At 47.7% G+C, this 22,552-nt stretch overlaps 1 long non-coding RNA gene across 1 annotated transcript in view; it reads left to right on the forward strand.

Moving 5' to 3' along the window:
- Nucleotides 1-16,130, forward strand: part of LOC142896385 (uncharacterized) — a 115,714-nt gene extending 99,584 nt beyond the window's left edge. The window contains exon 3 of the long non-coding RNA XR_012928341.1: nt 16,076-16,130. This is a non-coding gene — a long non-coding RNA (uncharacterized LOC142896385). The remainder of the gene's footprint in view (nt 1-16,075) is intronic.
- Nucleotides 16,131-22,552: the final 6,422 nt, after the last annotated feature.

Genomic DNA, 22,552 nt, shown 5'->3' on the forward strand with positions numbered 1-22,552 from the left:
TCGCAGAGCAGGGCAGGGTGAGGGCGCCGGGCAAGCAACCAAAACTATATAGTCCTGTGGCAGGCCAGCCGGGGGGGCGCCATGCCAAAGGGAGGGGTGCCACTGTGTTGTTGCGGTCAAGTCAATTAACCATAAGAGCGATTTTAAATCTGCAATTTAAATTTCGAGAAATTTTGCGGAGCGGTTGCGAGCTGCCGTCTTTAAACAGGAAAACTGAACGAGGCTGAATTAGCAACGTCTGAGGCGACGTCAATAATAACGACGTCTTCTTTTTTCAGATGCTGTAATGGCCCTCATTATGACTTGGCCTTCGCTGCAGCCTGCCGCCGCCGCCTGCCGCCTCCGCCGCGCTTTTCTTTTAAGACCCAATCAAAACGCACTCTCTGCCCTCTTCTTGCTCTCTCTCCCTCTCTCTCCCTCTCCCTCTCCCTCTCTCTCTCTCTCCGTGCGTCTGCAGCCTGCGCCGCTCCCCACACATGTGCGTTACGCCGCAGAGCCAAAGAGGGAGAGAAAGAACCCAGGTGTTGAAGTGTTTTTTTTTTCTCTTTTTTTTACTGCCTCAGTAGAGAGGAAGGGTGGGAGAGCGAGGGCAGATGACCTGGAGGGGGTTCAGAGGCAGGGGGCCGCGCTCGGGAGAAGCCCCTCTGGGGGATTCAGCCACTGCTTATCTCTTCCTACACTTTTACTTCTTTTTATCCTCTTCCACAGCACTGCTTTCATTTCCCTTTCCTGTCCGTCCGGGAGGACGAGCGCTGCGCCGCTGTGTCCGACTGAAGCCAGGCATTGTGTTGTTTTTTTTTTTTTTTTTTCTGCTGACACGCAATGTTCCAAGGGTGGAAATGCTCCTTTCTCCCCCCCACCCACCCACCCCTTTTTCTTTTTCTTTTTTTTGCAGTAACCTGGCTGGATTATAAATCTTAGTTTTGAAGCGCTGCGGGATTAGTGCGTCTTTAATCACTAAATGAGCCCCGGCGCCATTTTGGGACCTAGCGCACACACGCACGCACACGTCTAACACAAGACAATCCCACAAAGACATTGTGTTATCAGGGTGACACCGATGGTTCGACATGAGACCTCTTTTCTGGTATTCAGTCGGAACGACGGGTTACAGCGCGCTCCTCTGCAGCATGTGACTGCGCTGCCTTCTAATCCCCCTCCACCACCTCCACCACCTCCACCCACTGTATATGACAGACTTGCCCTCACCTTGCCCGCCACTTACAGAAGCAATCTTTCAGAAAGTCCCCCTATAAAGCCCGCGCCAACGTATGTCCGCGCAGAGGGGAGAGCGCTGTGTGCTGATGGAGAATGGGGCCCGTTCCTGATGTAAATGAAGAGATGCATATCAGTGTTAATCCATTGCTTTGTAGTCACGGCCATACCCAAAGTCTGTCTAATTTCCCTCACACTCCCTTTTGCAGCCAGAAGTGTATCGATCGGCGGTAATTGAAGTGTACTTGATAATCCGCGAGGCAACAGGGGAGAGGGAGACCCTCGGCTCGCACGTCGATGTGCCGAGAATGGGGCTGTGGGGTTGTGCGTGTGTGTGTGAGTGTGTGTGTGTGAGTGTGTGTGTGTGTGTGTGAGTGTGTGTGTGTGAGTGTGTGTGTGTGTTTGAATGTGAGTCTGAGTGTGTGGCGCGCTAGAGGAGAAGAGAGGAGAAGAGAGGAGAGGAGAGGAGAGGGGGTGCTGCTCTCTAATGTATGGGCGGGTAAGGCAACACCCCCCTCACGGCTTCTTCTCAGCTGATTAAACTCATTGAGAGCCAGACAAGTGGAACAAATAGATATAAAGGCTCGCCTGGCAGCTTACAGCCATTCAGATTTCTTCATTGAAACGGCAGCCACAGCATCTACACGGAGCGCTTTATACTAACATTAAGCAACTGGAGTGCCCTTTTTTTTTTTTTTTTTGAAAAGAACTTTACGTGATGAGCTCCCCGAGGACGACTCAGGTGCAACACTTTATGGACACCTAAAATATGCTATATTATACATTTAAAAAAAGAGCATATTAGTGCCTCGTGCACCACCAGCTGCGCTCTCCATGACTTAACTTTTAAAACAGCAACTGCCTGCAAGGACAATGCGTTGTGCCCAGCCCTGGCTAGTAATGTGTTATTCATCGCACTGTTAATTTGTGCCATTGTTGATTTGAAATTACCATTTCAAACGAAAAAAGTGTTTATTTTTGCAGGTAATCAGCCAATTTTTTTTTTTTTTTTAGAATCTTAACAAACAAGAAATTAGCATTTGTCTTCGTTGCCTGAAATTTATTGTCTTTTTAAAACAAGGTCAGTTTTTGGTTGTTGTTAGTTTTTTTTTTTTTTTTGTTTTTTTTCAAACCCTGTTTGTGTTTCCAACCTGTTCCAGGATACCGATTCTGGACGCACATCCTGTCAAAATCGCCTCTGTCCTTTCAAGTGATAATCTGGTGTTATAAAAATTAACATGGAATTGATTTTGTTGGAGGTAATTATGCAACAAACGCGGATGCAGAAGAGAGTCCAAGTTTTCTTTTGCTAGCTATTTCACTGAATATTTAATGAAGTCAAGTAGGGTAATAAGAATATACTAATTTTATAATAACATTGTTCAAAATTGTTTTTGGAAGTAATGCAGCCTTAAAAAATGAGACAAAAATAAAAAGTTTCTTCAAATCAGATGAAATAAATCTGAGCTATAACTGCTCAAAAGCAATGAGCAGTGCAACCAAGTTTTTTTTTTTTGTAGTGGGAGTATTGAATGGGCGAGAGCGGCAACTGTTGCTGTGCTGCGACGCAGGTGTGACAACGCACTGCGCTGCCAGCGGCGGATGGCAAGAGAAACACTTCCTGGATGGCTGGTGACTGAACAAAGTGCAGGAAGATGCTGCTGAAAACGTCTCATTTGCAAGTGTTATTGAGACGATGTTGTGATATGGAGAAGGCAAAGTCGTATTCTGACAGTGACCATTAAGGCCTTAATGTCTCGTTATGTAACGACGGCTTTCGTTTAATGGCTGCTATAATTACCACACGGAGGAACCCAACAGAATATACGGCCATTTCTATTAATGACTCAAAATGACGCTAATTCTTTTAGGCATTATTACACCTGTTTGAAAAAAAAGATTGACTGAGATTTGATGATGAAAAAAGAAGAAAACGGGACTTTCATGAGCAGGATTCAGTGACGTCATCATTTCCTACTTCTGGCAGTCTGGCAGGTGGGTGCAATTGAATTGTGACAGAGCTGCTTTTTTTTCCCAAGGCCGGGGTGATTTCAGCGCTCCGGAGGCCTTGTTGGAACGAGAGAAAAGCTCATGTCAAGTTATTAAAAGTTGTAATTTTTTTAAACAACATTAAAATTACCCACAAGTATTAAAGCAAAACTATTAAAACCAGAAAACCAGCACAGATATTTATTATATTTTCTTCGAGAGAAAACCTTCAAACTGAACCACATTTTTTTTTTTTTTTTAAAGACTTTTATATCCAGAGCCTCTGACTTTGCACGCACACACACACACACACACACACACACACACACACAGAGCCAAAACAAAGCGCGAGGAGACCGGCAGAGGTGTCACAGTCTCGCCGTGTGGAGAAAATAAGAAATAAACCATAACTCCTTCCACCGCCGGCCTGCCCTGCGTGACCCCTGCTTTAAGTGGGTAGCAGGTAATTGCTGAGGCAGTGTTACCCATCAGCCTACGAGTCCATGTGTGCCTTATGTGTCATCTCTATTTATTATATTCTGCACGCTTCCCCGGGCCTCGGTAATCAATTTCACAAGGATACAGGGCTGATATCAGCCGCCGCGCACATTATGAGGCGAGCCCTCCTCTTATCAAGTGCAGAATTGCCGGTTAGAGGTCATGAACAGATAAACAGGGATGTAACACAACTCCCCCCACCCCCACTCACCTGCCCCCCCTCGGTGAACACAAAAGGTGGGAAGGTGATGTTTTCCACGGGGTGGAGGTGGGCGGGAGGGAGGGGTGGGTGTTTCGGGGGAGGACGCACGGAGCAAAACACCCCGCGAGGAAGAGGTCGCGACCCCTGTAAGGTGCCTCTTGTTATGCCCAACCTTCAGAATTTCATCGTCGGCGCTCCCGCCTGCTTAATAATTCGGAGGCTCCCACCTCACCCTTCCTGCACTCAGCGTGTATGTGTGTGTTGGCCGGTGTTTGGGCGCGCCTGTGTGTGTGTGTGTGTGTGTGAGACGGTGGCAGCGGGGAGGCGCATGAGGCTCGCAGACGTCCTCTTTCTGATTATCTCCGAGCACTCTTTGCAGACCTTTATAGACCGACCACGAGTCCATCAATCATTTGCCCTGTCTTCTTCTCGCTCTTCTGGCGGCCCAGTGTCCCACCTCACCACTCCTGGGCTAATATTACCTTAAGCCAGGCCGGTGGTGGTGTGTGTGCATGTGTGTGTGTGGAGGTATGTGTTAAAAAAAAAAAGCTGCACGGTCGCCAGCAGAGTTATAAAATCTATGCGTGTTCATACTGGAAAGTTTTCATTTTTTTTCACTTGATTTTTCACTTATGGATTAGTGTCAAAACACTACCTTTAATTAATTAATTAATTTATTTCTCTGTCTATCTATTTATTTGCACTGATTGAGCTGTGCAGACAACGAGGTGGCCTGCGGCCGCAGTCGGGCCACTGACGGCACCTCTTCAGCCTCAAATGAGATGAGAAGATGAGATGGTGTCGGTCTGTTGGCGGGGTTTGGGGGGGGGGGGGGGGGGGTGGTGGTGGGTGTGGGGGGTGTTTACGGAAGATCGGCGGTGGTCAGCGGGTTCCAGTCGCGCGGCACTACAAATGTCACGCAGTTGCATCAGCCTTAGTAAACATTAATTATGAGGCCGCCTTGTTTACCCTTCGCGACGGCCCGACCGCTGGCAGCTGTGCATATTTGCCCAGAGGATTGGATCTCCCTGCGTGTCTCTATATTTCGCCGCTTGTGCCTCCCTCTCGCCGGTGACCCGCCTGCGCCCGAGCCGAGACGTTGTTATTAACGGCTAAACGGGTCAGTGTGGTGGTGCTGCTGGTGGTGGTGCTGGTGGTGCTGCTGGTGGTGGTGGTGGGGGGGCTCACTGAAACAGCCAGATGCAAAAAATCAAGACTTTTCTTTACGATAGTCCTGGAATTTTTTTGAAAGCATTATCTTGAAAGGAACTGCGTAGTTTTGCGTCGGGTCTCTTGTTCACCTGCCTTTTGTTGCAGACATGTGTCTGGCTCCACCCCCACCCCTCCCTCCTCCATCCCCCTGCCCCCCTTCACCCACCACCACAGCTCGCCCCCACCGCACAGCTGACCTTGTGCAGCCTTTCCAGGCCAAAGACTTGATGAGTGTTTTTTTAGCCCATCCCCCCAACATCCCTCGGCATGTGCGCTGCACATCCGCTCAGTCATTAAACCCTCCACCCATGGCTTTAGGACCCGACCATATGGTGCAGCTAGTGGAGTGTTGCGAGGAAGGCTCGGCTTTTGGTCATAATCTGATGAATCTTTCTCAGAAAAAGGAGGGTTGGCTATGATGACATCACGACCAATCATCTGGACGGCGCTCTGCGGCCGTGTGCGCATGTGTGCCTCCTGTGTGTGTGTGTGTGTGTGTGTGTGCATGTGGCCGTGCATGGCTCTCGGCGCGCTCTTAAAGTGACAAATGAAGGAACATGACAGGGAAATTCTCAGGAGACGTGCTAGCCGCATGCTAAACCCCTGCCATGTCTTCCAATAGGAAAATCAGCTGCATTATTTTACATGAAAAAAACACCTAAACAGCAGCTCTTTTATAGTTGCTTTTTTTTTGTTTTGTTTTTTTGTTTCTTCAAAAAGTGGTCCATTCAAGCGAGTAAACTTCAGTTGGAGTTTTTAAACACCTTGCAGGGCGTCTGAAAAGCTTTAAGAGGCCTGGTACCTTGTCCCCGAGATGAAAGGTTGCCCCTGGAGTCGTCGGAGGCATGTTCAATGGCCGCGCCAACAATAGTTGCCAGTTTCACAGTTAAGACATGACCAGTTGTCTGGCAACATGTTTAGTATGCAGCAAGCAGAGCGTATCACACACACACACAAGATGGAAGAGATTTTCCGCGCTCGCACAATTCGCCCCCCCGCACCCACCACTGCCGCCGCCGCCGCACCAAAAAAAGCTATCAATTCCCTGACATGAGAGCGAATGGATATGGTTGATGTCCGGGCGATGTTATCGGTGTGCGCGCACTAAATCCACCAGGGAGAGAAGACAGTCGGGCCCGCGCTTGTATGGCCCGGGAGAAAGAGTGTCAATGAAAACCATGCGCTTTGTCGAGTTATCACGGGTCACGAACATGCGTGTGCGAGTGTGCGATAGGGGAGAGAGGGAGAGAGGCAGAGAGAGGAGAAGAGTTAGTTATATAATGCCGCTGAACCAGTTTCTGTCTGTTTTTTTTTTTGGGTAGGTCACTACGTGACATCTCCGGACTGACAGATGTGCTTATTGGGGGGTGGGGGCGGGGGGGGAGAAGCCTGTTTAAATGTGGTAAATCTGGTGTTTTGTAGGTCACGGCTGCTGTGATACCAGAGTTGACGTCAGGTCATGTCGCTTATTATCGGAGCGGCGCTTTTTCAATATTACCGCCGTGTTTATAGCGACCTAGTGACCCGAAAAGCCCGGGAACAAAGTGTGGTCACCAAACATAAGCTCATTTCCCCAAGGAAATTTCACTGAGTGTAATATCAGAGGAAGCTTTTGGGAATCCCAAAAAATGTTTCCCCGACGTTTCTTCCAAATGTGCATCGTTAATCCGCTGCATTAGCGCTAAAGCAGCGAGGAATCAAAATGTGTCGTTTTGTTTCCGGCCTTCCCAAAAAAACACACGCAGTGCTCGGTTGCAGGAGTTTTCCAAGTTTCAAGCTGCTTCTCAGAAAAGTTCACAGAGTCCATCTGCGCACACACACACACACAGACACACACACACACATTTAGCCTAATAGGCCTAGAGGCCTCTTGACTTTCTCATTTAGCTCTTTTGTGTATGGCAGGGGAAGGGGGCAAAGGGGGAACAGGGGGCCTTAAGCAGTAATTTCGGCAGAGTGAAGTGTATTGCAGATGGGAATTATTAATTTGTATCTGCTTTGCCTCAGTTTTACCACTTTGCTGAAGAGGAGGAGGAGGGGGGGTGTCATTCTATTCAATTTTTGTGTTTTCTGAAGTCTCTGGTCTCGAGCGCAGCCCGGTCCAGGGTCGTGAGTGTTAAATGTCAAGCCTTGTACTGAGCTGTCAAAGAACAGAATAGGCGGGGGATGATTGATGACTGCAGAGTCTGAAACTAAAACCTCCCAATTGCAAATGCTACCTTGCGTCAGTCTTACCCCCCGCTCTCTCACTCCTGATAGTTGCTTACCATTGGGGGGCCAGGGCACCTCCAGCAGCACATGCACATTTACCCAGAGACGCACACACACACACACACACACACACACACACACACCATCCAGCCTGAGTACACCGCCAGGAGTTGTTTGGATGTATGTGAGCAAATCCCCAGCAAAGGCTCCAAGCGTTTAATCCCACCAAAGAAAGAAAAAAGCGAGTTTCATTTTGGTACGTTTTGCTTTCTCAACTCCACCCGTGACATTGGCAGTCAGGGGGAATCCAGAGGATTGAGAAATAAATGAGAAAATAAGTGAGGAACTCAGAGTTCTGGGCTGTGCTGACAAGATTATTAATGGCTGGGGCTTGACTGTACTTAGCCCCATGCATATTCAGTAGGAGCGTGCAGATGGTCGTCGAGCTGTGAGGAGTTTTCTTCTGTCTGCTCGCTGTCATTTGCCCTCAACTTCAGCAATTTCATTTCTGTCGCCCTAAAAATAAGCCCGACATAAGGATCCGCCAGGAAGCGGCAGGCCTGCAGCGCACAAGCTTCACGTCAGCGGTGCAGCGTGAAGATTTACCGTTTGTACCGTTTACAGTGCTGCCATGTTTCCACCAAAGTCCAGAATGGACAAAAAGCAAAATGATGTTTTTTTCTATTTCTTCTGCTGGGAAAAAACAAAAATCTGATATACACTGACACCAAAATGCTTGTAAAGACACAGACCTCTGGACACATACTGTATGCCAGGACAGTGTAGCTCTGGGCCGTCTTAAACTGTTCTCCAGCGTGCAAGCTGCTCCTTGTTTCTCTAAATGTAGCTCCATTTTTAATGTTAAACTAATAAAAAAACATCAAGAATAATAATAATAAAAAAAGCCAATTTCGTCTAAATGTGCTGAAAGAGCCGCGGGGTGCTCACACGTTTAACGTAATTATTGTATCTTGTCGTTCCCCTGCAGTGTCGCGCTGTCCAAATATTTACGGCCACCGGCGTGCGTCGGCGTTAAACAAGGAGCGCTCGGGATGACGGCATCTCTCCCCGACCACTGACGCGATCAAAGGGTCCTCGACCGACGATCCGTCCACCTATCCGTCCACCTATCCATCCATCCATCCATCCATCCATCCATCCAGTTAATCACACGCTCGCTCTATCATCCTCATCAGGATTGCCGTGTGCTCTCGGGGAATGCGTATGAAAAAGCTGTGCTCACAGCTCTCTGCCCCTCCCCCGCTCCTCAGATGCTATCTCTTCTGGAACCGTCGACTATTTAGCCCGTCAACAAATTATCTTTTCAACCCTCAGTGCGACAATTTTCATTCCTCCCTGCTCTCATTTGGCTTTTCCCCGGGAAGACGAAAGCGCTGATTTCACCGCCGCCACCGCCACTGCTGCTGTTGTTGTTGTTGTTGTTGTTGTTGTTGTTGTTGTTTTTGTTGTTGTTGTTGTTGTTGTGAAGGCCTATGATTCTCCTACACATGTCAGCCCCCCTATTAAAAAGCGAGCCTCATTTTGCTCACCTGGAGCGGAGCGCTGCTGCTGCTGCTGGTGGTGGTGGGGGGTGGTGGAGGTTGGGCTGTGAAATCACCGCCGCTCAGCACCTGCCAATCTGACCCGCAGTGACGGGCGGCGCTCCTCGCGCCCACATTAATAACGCAGATAAACATAAAGCTAAATACCAGGCCACGCTCTGTTAACTTTTATGCGGCGCAGAATGATTGGCTCCCCGCTTCCGCCGCGCCGCAGGAGAACCCTGGGAGGAAACCGCGGGTCGCTTCGTTCCCTCGAAGGCGTGTCATTGCCAGCGTTCCCGCTGCTCCCGGAGTTCTGGGACAAATAGTAATCTTGTAGTACTGGAGATTGGCCTCGGTCTCGACACCTCTTTTTAAGGGTCTCGGTCTCGTCTCGCACTCACAGGTATTTTTACTTCGTCTTGTCTTGGTCTCAGACTGGGAGGACTCGGGGACCAGTCAGGACTCAGCCAACACTACAATGACAGATAATAACAGAAAAGAATCCAGCTGCTGCCGTTTCAAGGTCTTTTTGTGACAGCCAAAGTAACACATCCCCTTATTCCTAGTTCATTTATTTTTTTAATTTTATGAAGCAAAGTTGTTTTTTTGATGAAATGGTTCAAAATAGTTGGCAAAGCAGCAAAATGTTAAAGAAATTTATTAAAAGATATCTTGCTGAAAAGAGATGATGCCGTTCTATTTAGAAGCAAACATGAATTAAAAAATTATACCAGGCATTTTTTTTTGTTTTGTTCTTTTTATTTGATTCATAACGTCTTGGTCTTGTCTCGGTCTCGATACTCTCTTGTCTTGATAATGTCTTGGTCTTGGTTGGTGCGGTCTTGACTACAACACTAACAAAAAGTGAAACTTTCAGTCACCAACAGTCGGACAGAGAAACGGTGAAAACAAGGATGACTATCTGAAGTTGCTACACACTTATCAAGTGTTACTTATCAGGTTTTGTCAATAAACTAACAGCTGTTTCAGTAGTTATCTTTGCTCACTCGCTTAAAACAGGTTTGCGTCGATAAATGAAACATTGTTATTACTGTCGCTGGTTTGTCGAGCTTAGGATTGCTGCGCGCTGGTGACTAATAGTTCTTCCAAAGAGCCATATTTCACACCTTGACATTTGAAAGGGTGGGATCGGTGGTCGTTAGGGAGCGGGAGATGCGGGCAGACGTCTGCAACTGTTTGTTTAGCATACCTCGTGTTTGGTGTCAGACTTCCTGACATTCTTGTACCTTATCTCCAGCCCTTCTGAAGTCTGCACACTGGTGCCAGTGAACAAGGGGGATGTGTGTGCGTGTGTGCGCGCGTGTGTGAGTGCATATGTGTATGTGTGTGTGGGCTCTATTTCCAGGGTACCGCTTTGCGTCTCTCACCGGGACTGAGTCCAAAAGAGCCAGCCTTGTGCTTTTGAGGAGTCGGGGGGTCAGTGGAGATTAACCTCGGAGATCCAGCGGCGTTGGGTGAGGTTTTGACTGAAAAGTGAGGCCGAGGTGCTGCAGAGGGCAGTGCAGGCCGGAACAGGTTCAGCCCCCGCTTGCTTATCTCTGGGCCCCACCGTCGACAAAACTCCCTCGGTCAAAGAGTGCTGAGAGCGGTGTAAAAAACGTGTTTACAATTCGGCGAGGTCAAGGACTGGAAGACAGATAACGATTAGCAAAATAAAGTCCTCAGTCATTTGGAGGAGGTGGCCGCTGGTTCAGAGGGAGGGTGCAAATAAAATTCTCATTATGGTTATTGAAGAAAAACAGCATAATTAATGATGGTTTAACAGGGAAATTAGTTTTCACAGTTTAAAGATTGATTTGTATAACAACTCACATTGAAAGGCCCCACGTTATGTAAAATGACCTCTGCCAGGGTACATGTAACATGTTGCAAGGCTTCTTGCATGCAGTTCAGGTTACCAGCCCTCTGCGATGTCATAAAGGGCGCTGATATCACAAGCAGGTGAGTGACCACGCCCATGGCGGTGTGTTTGCTCCGCCTCCTGCCAAACGACCTGCTTAGCTGGGACAACAAGGGCTTTTCGCAGGAGGCAGTAAACAAAGGGCTAAATTAGTGTTTGACCAAAATGATCAGGCAAGGTCCCGCTCCAGTTGATTAATAAATAGGTGAATAAGGAGGATAGTGTGAGGTTTCCAGCGTGTAACGATTCCCCCCTGTCCACTTGCTCTTCATTACTTCGCCATGTTTAAATGGAGGCTCAAAGTTCACATGTGAGCCAGCTGGCAGGAGTGATAATCTGCAGGCCTTGAAGTTCTCCTGCAAACACATGAAGGATCCATTACACATGCCTGCATAAATGCTGCTGGTGGCGGTGGTGGTGTGGGGGGAGCGGTGCACCAGCAGGGCAGCTGGGAGGTCGACGGCTGGCTGCGATGACGACAACGGCGGCGGCGTCTGAGAACAGCACATTTCTTGAAGCTCCGCCGCCAGAGTCAAAGCCGCGTTCCTCCGCCGTCCGTGAGTGACAGGTGGCCGCCAATTTTAGCGTGAAACGCATCCCGTCAAAACACCTCACGGTGGAAATAAACAGGAAGCAGCGGGAGGAAATTTTGATTTCAACGTCAGGACTCCTCATATGTGACCCCGGCTGGATTACGGTGAGAGTGAGAGTGCGAGGCGGTGGTGGCGGTGGTGGCGGTGGCGGTGAGGACTAATCTAATTTCACCGGGCTTCCAGGGGCTGACAGCCACGACTGACATCTCCCCTAAAGGTTTGGTGACCTCCATTCTTGCCCAAACCTGTCTAAACATACTATCTTCACATTGTTCCAGGGGTTAGCAATGTGAAGCAGCTGTTTCCCTGTGTATGACTTCAGCGCCAACCCTCCTCCCCCCACCCCCACCCCTACCCCTCTACCCTCGCTCTGCCTCAGATAAAAATACCTTTAAAAAAAAAAAACGAAACTCGGTGTCAGTCGCTGTCACACACTTCACTCCACGTTACCTTTAATGCAGTGCAGCTACGGCCCCTGGGAACAATTAGCACTTCAAGTCCAAACTCATTATGATCCATTTGAAAAAAGGAAAAAAAAAAGACAATGAAGAGAAAGCGAAGAGAAAAAAGTAAAGAAATTGAAAAAAAAAAAAAAAAAAAAAAAAAAAAACCCGCGAGGTGATGTTTGTGTTTTTTGCTCTCGAGTCTCAATTATAGCGTAATTTTGGGGCCATTTGATTAGACAAAGAAAACCTTAATCACGCCTTAATCGTATTTTGCGCGTCGCCGCAGCTCCTCAGGTTGAGCCAGGAGGCGCCACAGACACTTTCTTCCTCTCTGGATAACCACGTTAAAGAATTTGCGGCACGTTGCTTGTGTCGGACGTTTTTTTTTTTCTTCTCCCCTCCACCCACCCTCTCCTCACGGTCCTGCGTGAATTCATATTGAGTGCGACTGCATCCATCAGCACCTCCTCCCCAGCAGCGCGCTGCTCGTCTGGCTCCGGCTATTTAATCTGTTAAAGTGCACCCTCACCTTTTTTTTTCTCTCTTTTTTTCCCTCTGTGACATTGAGAATCTGGGACCGGCCTTGAGCTCCGGGATCAGACTCCCGTCGACAGGGACACACTCACATCCTCTTGTCTTATTGATGCCCGCAACTTTGAGTTTATTGAGCTGTTTTTTCTTTTAGTCGGATATTTGCCCTTGCGAGTTTATACTGCAAGCGTTTTATGAGCTACCTGTGCATTAAACTCCCAGGAACAAAGTGGAAAAACAATCTGACTGAACACAAAGCACGACTCGCCTCAAACCCCCGTTGTTCGCAGTCGTATCTTGTGCAGGTTGACGGGTGCAATACTCAGCCATGCAACTAATACTTTCATTTTTCTAACATGCATGCCCAAATGCAAATATGCAGTATTGCTCATTTCAAGTGGAAATGGGAAATGGAATTTTGTACGGAAGCAGTAAAATCTCAAATTTTCTTTTCCTGAAAAACATCCTGTTGGAAGTTTAAGCTGCTCAAAAAGGAAAGTGCCTCTTGCAACAGAGCACAGAGCTTTAACCCAAAGTGCAATTCCTGAGGTTACAAATTCACATTTAAAGTCCTTATTAGCATTTTGATTAAACTTTACATTCACGTCTTCATTTTACCTTTTGGGTTTTTTTTTTTGTTTTGTTTTATTTTTTACATCCGTCTACATAAAAAGTGCCAAACAACTGGGAGCGACGCGATTGGCCTGTGCGGGTCTGTAACGGGGGCGGGGAGGGAAGAAAGTGGCAGTGGCTGGTACTTTAAAGTGTCAGAGTCATTGTGGCGACGACTAGTTTATGATGCTGATGTCAAGCATCGCACTCAATGAGGCCTTTGTCCCGCGCTGAGACCGTGGCAGTGGGAAAACTGCCCACTCTTAGTCGGCAGGCCCATCCATCTTGTCCGGGAGGCCTTGCCGTTGCCTTCTTTTTTCTTTTTTTTTCTTACCACCAAAACTCTTGTGTATTAAACATCTCTTGGGTTAACGTGCTGGAAAATTGGCTCACATTTTTATTGGCGGAGGCCAGCGAAACAACTCGCGAACGACTGAAAAGGGTGAGAGAGAAAAAATAAATAAATATGTATATATATATATATATATATATATATACATATGTATATACTATATGTATATGTTTATATGTGCATATAGGGGGAGTGAGTTGGTGAGTGGAGGGGAAGTCCTTGTCCTTGGTGCTGGAGATGATGATGTTGCTCAGGCTGAGAGCTGCTCTGTTCATTCATCACCACCGCTCAGTATTGACCTGGCTATCATGTCTGTAACAGAGCATTATGGGAAAATCTCAAGGCGCAACAATGACACTGGTTGCGGGAGAGAGAAGAAAAATAAACCTCGCAGTCTCACCTCCGCTCCGTTAAACACATGCATACTCCCACCACGAGGTGCACGTTCCCCCCAGTGTCGAACCTGCGGCCAGGTAGCTTGTCCGCTACCTCCAGTAGCGCCGTCGGCCCCCGGAGGGGATCCATCGACACGTGCGCCGTGTCTGTGTCGCCCACTCCCTCTCGTTTGTTTTGATGAAGGGGGGCTGAAAGTCGGGACCCCGGCGACGCGGAGAAAGACAACGGCGGCCGATCAATGAGCGCCGAGTGACTGACCTGCTGGACACATTTATGGGTGTGGGAGGCTAATTAGGGAGCACTTCCCAGGCCTGGGAAGACGAGGCGGCCGAACAGCTGCTGGTCAGCACTGGGCTCGGAGCGGCAGGTCACTATAGGTGGCCGCTCGTCACGGACACTGACACCGCTATAGGTCTGGGGAGGCCAATTTACTTAATGGCCAGGCCCCGAGGCTGCTCCACTCCCACTATTTCTTTCTCTCGGACACTTGTAGATGACAGTGCAAGAGCCCCAAAACGATCCACTTTATCACAGCCAGTCTCGCAGGAGGGGCCATAACCGGAGCCGTTTCACCGCCGCCACCGCCGAGTCTTTTGTCCCTCAAAGTGAATTTAATGAAGTGCGGTGTTGAGAAGGGGGGTGGTGTACAGGGATGCAATGCTGCTCTGGAATTATTTACAATGATAATCAAAGGTCTAATGTGTGAGGTGGCTAATCAGTAAGGTTGTCCGACGCTGCAGGGCATCAGCCCCCGTCGGGCCGATGAATCAGGAGTTCGCCCATCCAGGAAGTTGGCGTTCAGATGGTTTGAAAATGTTGCATTTTCCCAAAGTTCTGATGATGAGGAGCCAATATTTTCACACTGGTTTCAAAAGTCATGCTGAGGAAAACAAGTGACCCTTTTATTTGTTTGGATCAAGGTTGATTTTTTTTTTTTTCTCTTTTTTTCTCCTTTCGAACAGGCTTCAGTTGTGTCAGACGGGGTGCGATCATGTGTGAAAGTGCCTCCACTGACTCACTAACCCAAATCTCGCGTCTAAAACCAGCTTTGGAGAAAAAGAAGTGGCAATCCACAACATCCTGTCAAAACTTTTTATTTTCCTCCTGCATTCCTTTCTGCATGCGTCTCAGTTGCAAATTTGTTTTAGATGCCGGCGTAAAGACTTTCCATCCCTCACACACAAATTTGTGCCATTTAATGCATGACGCATCCGGTATGTAAAGGCCACGGCAGTCGCTCAGCCTTTCTTCATCGCCCACAGCAGTTTTGTCCGGTGGCTACTTTGTGTCAAACACGGTCAATGACATCAGCACTCGTAACTGTCGTGTTTACTGTTTCTTCTTCTTCTCCTCCTTCTTCTTCTTCCTCTCCTCTCTGCACGATCACGCCCCCGGGGGTCAAAACGCTTCGGTCCCAGACGTCTCTTAACACACAGATGTTACAGTAACGCATTCAGGGAATCATGGCCAAACATGACCTCTGACCCCGCGTGTCAGCTGATCCACCGGCACCTCTTTTGAAAGAGATTCTCAACTTCTATAAATTACCCGATTTTCCCACCGTGTCCCTCCAACGTACTTTGTCTGGCTCCGGCTATTTTCTCTCCACCAAGAGCCCCGCGGTCAACTAATAGTGATTGCACAGTTGCTGAAAATCTGTCCCCTTGGGTTCACAGAGGTCAAAGGGCTCACACCAGGGTCACAGCCTGTCTTTATGTCTCTTCCCACCAAAGGCTTTGTGATGAATAGAGAGCCCCAGGAAACAAAAGCTTTCAGCAAAGACAAGCAACTTTGCTCAATACATCAGCACCTCTACTTACTGCCGCCCTGCCTGCTAAAAACACACTTTCTAACTGAGATAATGCACGATGGGGGCAGGGGGTTGAAAATCCAACGACACAATTAAAGCAAGCAAAGACAAGATGTAAAAAAAAACCAACAAAAAAAAACCAGGAGAATATTAGCATGTAATGTTTGGCCAACATGACGGTGTAAAGAAAGGAGGGTAAAACAAGCAGGCGGCAGAATTACTAGGCACTAAAAGTTCATTTGCCCTCATACTGTGCAGACGTGCACATTATTTATGCATCTAAAACAAATGGGTCCGCTTCAAACGGTGGAGTCGTGGAAATATGTGCACTCACTTTGTTTTTCTGGCCTTCATTTTCGTGATGACGTTTTGCTGCAACCTTCAATTTAATCCCCTGAAATCTATTGTTGTTCCCTTGCCTCTATCCACTTGTTTTCCCTATCGTTGCATTTGACCCTTGTAAAACTGTATCAGCAACCTATTAACCATGCTGGCCTCTAATCTACTGCCTTTGTTCCCCTCCCTTCTTATAATGTGTTGCAGATTCCAGAGGTTGTGACTGGCAGGGAGATTTTCAGCAAATGGCATCTGGTTAAAGGTCAGATTCGGGGGGCCCAGTGGGTGAAAGGTTGAATAACTCCAAGGAAGTCAGTGACCACATCTTTTTCAAGACTTTGCTTTTTTCTCTCCCTTTCTTTTTCTTTTCTACAATATTTTCTGAATCTGTACATTGTAAATAATTCGATCTAACTTATTTGACGACACACGGGGATTCCACACTTTCAAATTGAAATAAATGAACAGAAACTTCTTATAGAATCCATATATACATATATATTTATATCTGGTGTATTCGGTTCTGGTGTATTTAGACACATGGCATCTTCTCGTCTTGATTTATTATTTTGGCCCCTGCTTTTAAAACCGTAGTGCGCGGACAAGATCACAGCGTTCTCAAATTGCAGGTGTGTAAAAACATAACATGCACTTTTCTTCTTAATTAGGCATTGAGGGCATGGAGACAGCGGTGGGGAAATTAGTGGAATAACTGGTTGATTCTAACCAGATGATTGCTTCAGTTGGACACCAGAGAGTTTTCATTAGGTCTCTAATTTACAAGCCTCCCCCTGCATTCCAGCTCGTGGAGCAACTGCCCCAGGTCTTAAAGACCTCCTTTAGCCTCTGCCCTTTCGCAGGATGAGTCGTTAAAAACGTGCACTTTGAATTCAGCGGATTGCATTATGGCATCGTGTTGTTTAAGCGCTGACGCTGTAAATAAGGTTCACAGTATTTTTAGAGCCAAGGTGGAGGCTCATGCAGATTGCTAATATATGTAGCTGTAAATTTTGTTGAAATTCACCTCACTAACGTTTTCTGACAATCACGTTCATCAGTAGCACGTCAGTGAACTTTGCAGAAATGAGGAAAAACTGGTATACTGGCCTGGAACAGCAGGACCACCAGGTTCACAGTTCAAAACAAGATTAGCTGGACGCCTTCACGTTCCCGTAGGAGGAGCACAGAAGACACTGCGGTTGGTTGGTCGTCTTAACTAGCAGGTTAAGAGAGCATTTGTGATGTCACAAAGGGCACTGATACCAGACTGATGTCCCTCCCTGTTAATGACTCCACCCCCAGCCGGATGTTGTTTCTGGCCCTATGAAGTCATTGCGAGCTTGCCATGTTTTTGTCAGCATTTTTGATGGGGGCTGCAAACAGCAGGCTAGTTTTCTGGAGATCTATATTTAATCATGTGATGCCATTCCTCTGAAGTCTGGATTACTTATTAATGAATGAATTCATTAATTATTCATTAATTAACTCGAGAAATTATTTGACTCCTTCAATAAGACACTAAATTCTTTGTTCATCTATTTCCGATGAACAGACCTTAAATAAATGAATGAATAAACTCACACTACTTACTGCCATAGGGACCCTGTTGCATCTCTAAGTCTTTTTTGAGACATTTTTACTGATATAACGACTCGTGAATTATCCGCTAAACATGCTGCATTCGCTCTGATTTCTTTCCCGCTGCCGTCACACAACAATTGCGTTTTGTCCACACTGGCTCTTACTGGGACAGTGGCAATCTGGTCTGGCACGAGCATATCACAAATGTTTGTCCACCAGATCGTTGGCTGAGGACGTGGCTGAGCTGAGCGCAGTGCGGACAGAGAGAGAGTGAGTGGGAGCTTTGAGATCCATCACGGGCAAATGTTCTAAATTAAGCCGCAGTTTCCCCGCCATGTCGCTGATTATGGTGTTTGTAAACACTCGGAAGTGGGCGGAGCGTGCGCCCCTGCAAATGATGGTGTGGGAAGCGGGGAGGGAGGCCCCATGCTGCTGCTTCACTCTCGCTTGGCTGCCAGGTCATGTGTGATTACGAGGTTGTGCGCTACCTGGAGCCCTGCTGGGGAACTTTCCCCTGGAGGGGAGTTTGTCCCGTCCGGCTCATCTGAAGAGGACACAAATGGATACGGCACCGTTTAACCGCAGTTTTATCACTGTAGCTCCCGAGGGTGGGGGGAGGGGTGGTGGTAGTGGTGGTGTGGGTCTCCCGGGCTTCATATTTAATTTAGCAGCGGGACCTGACGCGTCGGCGTGAATTAAAAGGTGGTTAAAGTTCCGTCTGGAAAGAATCGAGGCTTGATTCATTATAAGTCCAAATCATTTACAGTAGATTGACAAAAAATACAGCTGCCACTTCCTCAAGTTATTTATTTATTTCCAAAAAAAATATTTTCGCTTCCATTTTTTATGACCATCCATTTTTTTTTCCACCCCCACCTCTTTTTTTCTTGTCGCTCTTTGTGTTTTCTTCCTCTTTTTATTGACTCCGGATAATAAGTAGCCTTGAAATTGTCCCTGAAATTGTGTCCGACGGTGATTACAAGCAGCATCACGCTGTGTTTGTGTGCAAACGAGGCAGAGGTGGGGGAGGGGGGTGGGGGAGGTAGGAGGAGATGCTGAGGGGATGGGGCCCGAGACAGTAATGGGTCCCACACGCAGGACAAAAAGAACCGCGGCGAGCGCGGGCGCGACCGCAGCTGATGAATGAGGAGACGGTGTTTGAGAGCCGTCGTGGTCGTCCGACACGTCGCCCGTCGTCCAGGTGGGGAGCTGCAGAGCAACCACACTGGGACCATATGTGAGAGGTTTTTCAAAGTTTACATTGTTTCCATTACCCGTTTTTGTTGCGATATTTAGGTTTTGCACAATTCCAGGCGTAATGCAGACGCAGCCATTGATATCTGGACTTGGATAATTTCCTTTTGTAAGGAAGCGACCGTGTTGCAGCGGCTCTACTTGAGGTTCCAATGAATTCATCCTGACCGTGACCCCGTGACCCCGACACACTAGGCCTTTAAAGATGTCATCTTTACCTAAGTAGCAATATGTTCAAGCCTATTGATGGGGGAGATGAACAAAAGGTGAAGTTGTATAAGTTGTACAAATAAATGAAGACCTCAGACGTTAAATGTCATGTTTTCCACGTCCGCCACGTAAAAAAAGACTTGAAATACAACAAACGAATCCCTGAATGTGCGTCTTGTAAAAGCCTCTGCGCGCATTGTAACACATTTGGTGTCATGTAACAAAGGAAAAGGGGGATTAAAAACCGTAATGGTTTCTGCCGCTCTTCATTCCGGGCTGCTTGTGCTTGTGCCAGACGGAGAGAGTTTGTGGTTCAAACAGCGAGCACTGGGGAGGACAAGTGACGCTGTCATCGTGTTGAGCCGCAGCAGTCTTGTGTGTGTGTGTTTTTTTGTTTTTTTTTCCCTTCATGCGGGGGAGCTGGGGACCAGGAGAAGCCTGCAAACAGGACGGGGCGGCGAGTTCCGCCAGCTGCAGCCTGTCTTTGAGGAGGCGATGGAGGAGCTTCTCATTGAGGCTGGCAAACGCCGCCTCATAAACTTTCCCCCTCGTCTTCCCTCCTTTGATTTTCCTTGGACATCTGCCTGGCCCTCCCATCAAGGAATGTGCAGCAGCTGTTTTGCTGCGAGTGTGTCTTCGCCGTGTGAACCCGGGGCTCGTGCACGGGTCCCGGCTTAATGAATTGAGCCAATTCAAAGCGGGTCGCCCGGGACGCCGGGGCCCTCGGCCGCATATCTCTCTTCTCCGGGGATGACAAGCGAGCCCAGATAAAGAGGCTGGGAAATGTATATTATGGAGGTTAACCGTTTGGCCTCTTACTGTAATTGGCTTAGATTGTCTGGCAACCGGATTTGCAGAAGGCAGAACCTGCGAACAAAAAAAAAAACCCAACAAAAGTTCAGCAGCGTCCACCCAGCGGTGGGCTGCGCGCAGGGCTGCGTGTGTACACAGTTGAAGACGGGGACGAGCGGCAGACACAGCGGGAGGAGCAACCAGTTGCCAGCGTGTGTTGAAACAAGATCGATATTTAATTTTTGTTTGGAGTGTCACAGGAAAATTTGTTTCATCCCTCGTCTTGTTCCATTACAGCAGCCCGACTTCTCTTGTCTGTAATTGTGACCGACATGCTCATCTTCCTTCTGCACATTATGCGAACAATCAAATTCGTTCAGGCAAATAAAGAACCCCTCCCCTCCCCATCCCCTCATCCCCGGCCTCCACTACCCACCCCCTTCCTTCCCCCCCATCCCTCCCCGGGGCCACAGAAAGGCCCAGACTTTACCCACGCCGCTCATCCCGGCTTCAGACCGGAGATGGACAAAAGGATTACTGAGGACGCGGGCAGCGTTGGCAAACCTGATTCAGCCAAAGAATCTGACGCTGCTGCTGCTGCTGCCCGTTTGTTTGGACGAGGAGATTAGGAAGCAGGACAACACCATGCAGGAAACCCAAGGCCACCGAGGGAAAAAGCTATTTGTATCCGGTGTTGCCGAAGAAGAGAAAAAAACTGCCCTATAAAAATATATATATATATATATATATATATATATATATATATGTATATATATATATATACATATACACACACACGTATATATATATATATATATACATATATATATATATATACATATACATATACATGTGTGTGTGTATATGTATATATATATATATACATATATATATATACATATACGTGTGTGTGTGTGTGTATGTACAGTATATGGTTTTCTATGCTTTTTTTCTGGCTAGTTTAACGAGGCTGCTCGGATGTGTCTTTTCCATTGGCCGCTACGCCGCCTTGTTGTTATTTTCCCGTCTCCTCCTGCGTGGCCGGCCGTGCGGCGCGGTGAGGGGAACTCCATGAGCCATGATGAGTTGTTTAAAATCTAATCAGAAACTAACAAGTCCCTGGTTATTTGTTTCTGCCTCGGTACTTGAGAGCTCCCAGATGTTGGTGGAAGGCGGGGAGTCGATTGTTTATACAGCGGCGGATCTCGCCCAAACACACGTTCTATCAGCCCGTGTGGCTATCTATCAGGGGAGGCACAAGTTACAGTTTTTCTGAAGTCGGGCAGGCACAAAAGCCCTTCAGCAGCAAATTACAACTCCCACCCCACCTGCTGAAGCCAGCGTGCTGGCGGCGCAGTGTTCAGATGGTAACCTGCCTCCGATCGATCGGTTGTTGTTGCAGCTGTGCTCTGGTTGATGGTTTATTTAAGCGGCTCCACATGCTTGTTGAGGGGAAGGCAGCTGAATACATAAAACAGGCTCTCAGAACCACTTTGTGGTCTGGCTAAGAGTAAATGGAATAATAAAAACCAAATGGTTTCATCCCATGTTGCAGCCCCATAAATCCAGGAAGTCGCTTCTTACCTTTATGATCCGAGCGCATGTAGCACGTTAGGTTTTGTGGGATGAGCGACTGTTTTAGACATCACGACCGTTAAACTGGCGCAGGACCACATCCAGATGTTGCCTTTTTTTTTCCTTCAGTCCGTCTTCACTGGCAGTGAATTCTGAGCGGGCCTCGTTTTGGGAATCTATTCATGATTATTGCGGCCTTTAAAGGTCCCCTTTCATGCCCATGTTGAAATCTTTATTGTTATTTTTTTTTCTTTTTGATGTCCCACTCTCGTGGAGCATCTCTGCATGATTAATTATCGTGGAGAAAAAAAAGCACACTGGATTTCAAGCAAGCGCCTCATTTAGCCTTCTGTTTGCAGCCTATTGCATGAACTCTCTACTTTACTTCCTGCTAGAAGTGAAGCTCGTTGTAACTTCCCTTTGGAAGGGACAAGAACAATGCGATATCAGAGGGCAAAACGAGCACCGTCCAGTGGGCGTGGTCGCGAACTAGAGAGAGAGGTATGAGTGCCCTTTGTGACATCACAAAGGGCAGCGTAGAAAGCAAAGGATCACAGACAGGTTGAGTTACTGTTGGAAAATGTTGAAGTGAACCTTTGAAATCCGAAATCATTGTTCCAAATTTCACATTTAAGCTTTATTTTTCCTGTCTTTAACGAAATGAAGTAAAAAAAAAAAATAAGCGGGCGTGCCAGTTGCGGCCACATGACTGTGCGAGCGTGAGGGGGCTGCAGTGCGAGTTCAGTGCTCCAGTGTTTAGTCAGCTCGGCGTCAAGGTCGAGCCGGCGCTCTCCTCAGAGAGGTCAGTGACATCCTCCCTCCACTCACACTGCTTCCTTCCCTTCAGACGGTGGGGAGGATGTATCTCCAACTTCCTGCTGCCATACACACAGACAGGAAATTAGTAATTTGCTGCGCTGCGCCTGACATTTCAAAGTCACACGCTGCAGACGAGTGTGAGAGCGACCCCCCCGCCTCCTCCTCGCCGCCGCCGCGGGGCGACTCGGACCTTCTCTCTTCCCAGAAACAACAAACGTGTTTCATTTTGGTTTTGTTTTCCCGAACGTGTCGTCGACATGAGCGAACGCTGTTGGGATATTTGCTTTACTCCATGCTCTGTTGTAGCTCGACTAAATATGACGTGAACTCAATTATTTAATGATTGAAAGCGTTTCCGCTGCTCTTCTGATCCACCTGTCTAATGCTGTGAGCAAATGATGACTTCCTGTTTCTATAACGCCTCGGCCCGCAATCCCCACTCCCCTCATTTCT

Source organism: Nelusetta ayraudi, unplaced genomic scaffold (assembly GCF_046127955.1).
Source record: "Nelusetta ayraudi isolate G7.1 ecotype Tasmania unplaced genomic scaffold, CSIRO-AGI_Nayr_v1 ptg000053l, whole genome shotgun sequence".
In the NCBI taxonomy this organism is placed as follows: Eukaryota; Metazoa; Chordata; class Actinopteri; order Tetraodontiformes; family Monacanthidae; genus Nelusetta; species Nelusetta ayraudi.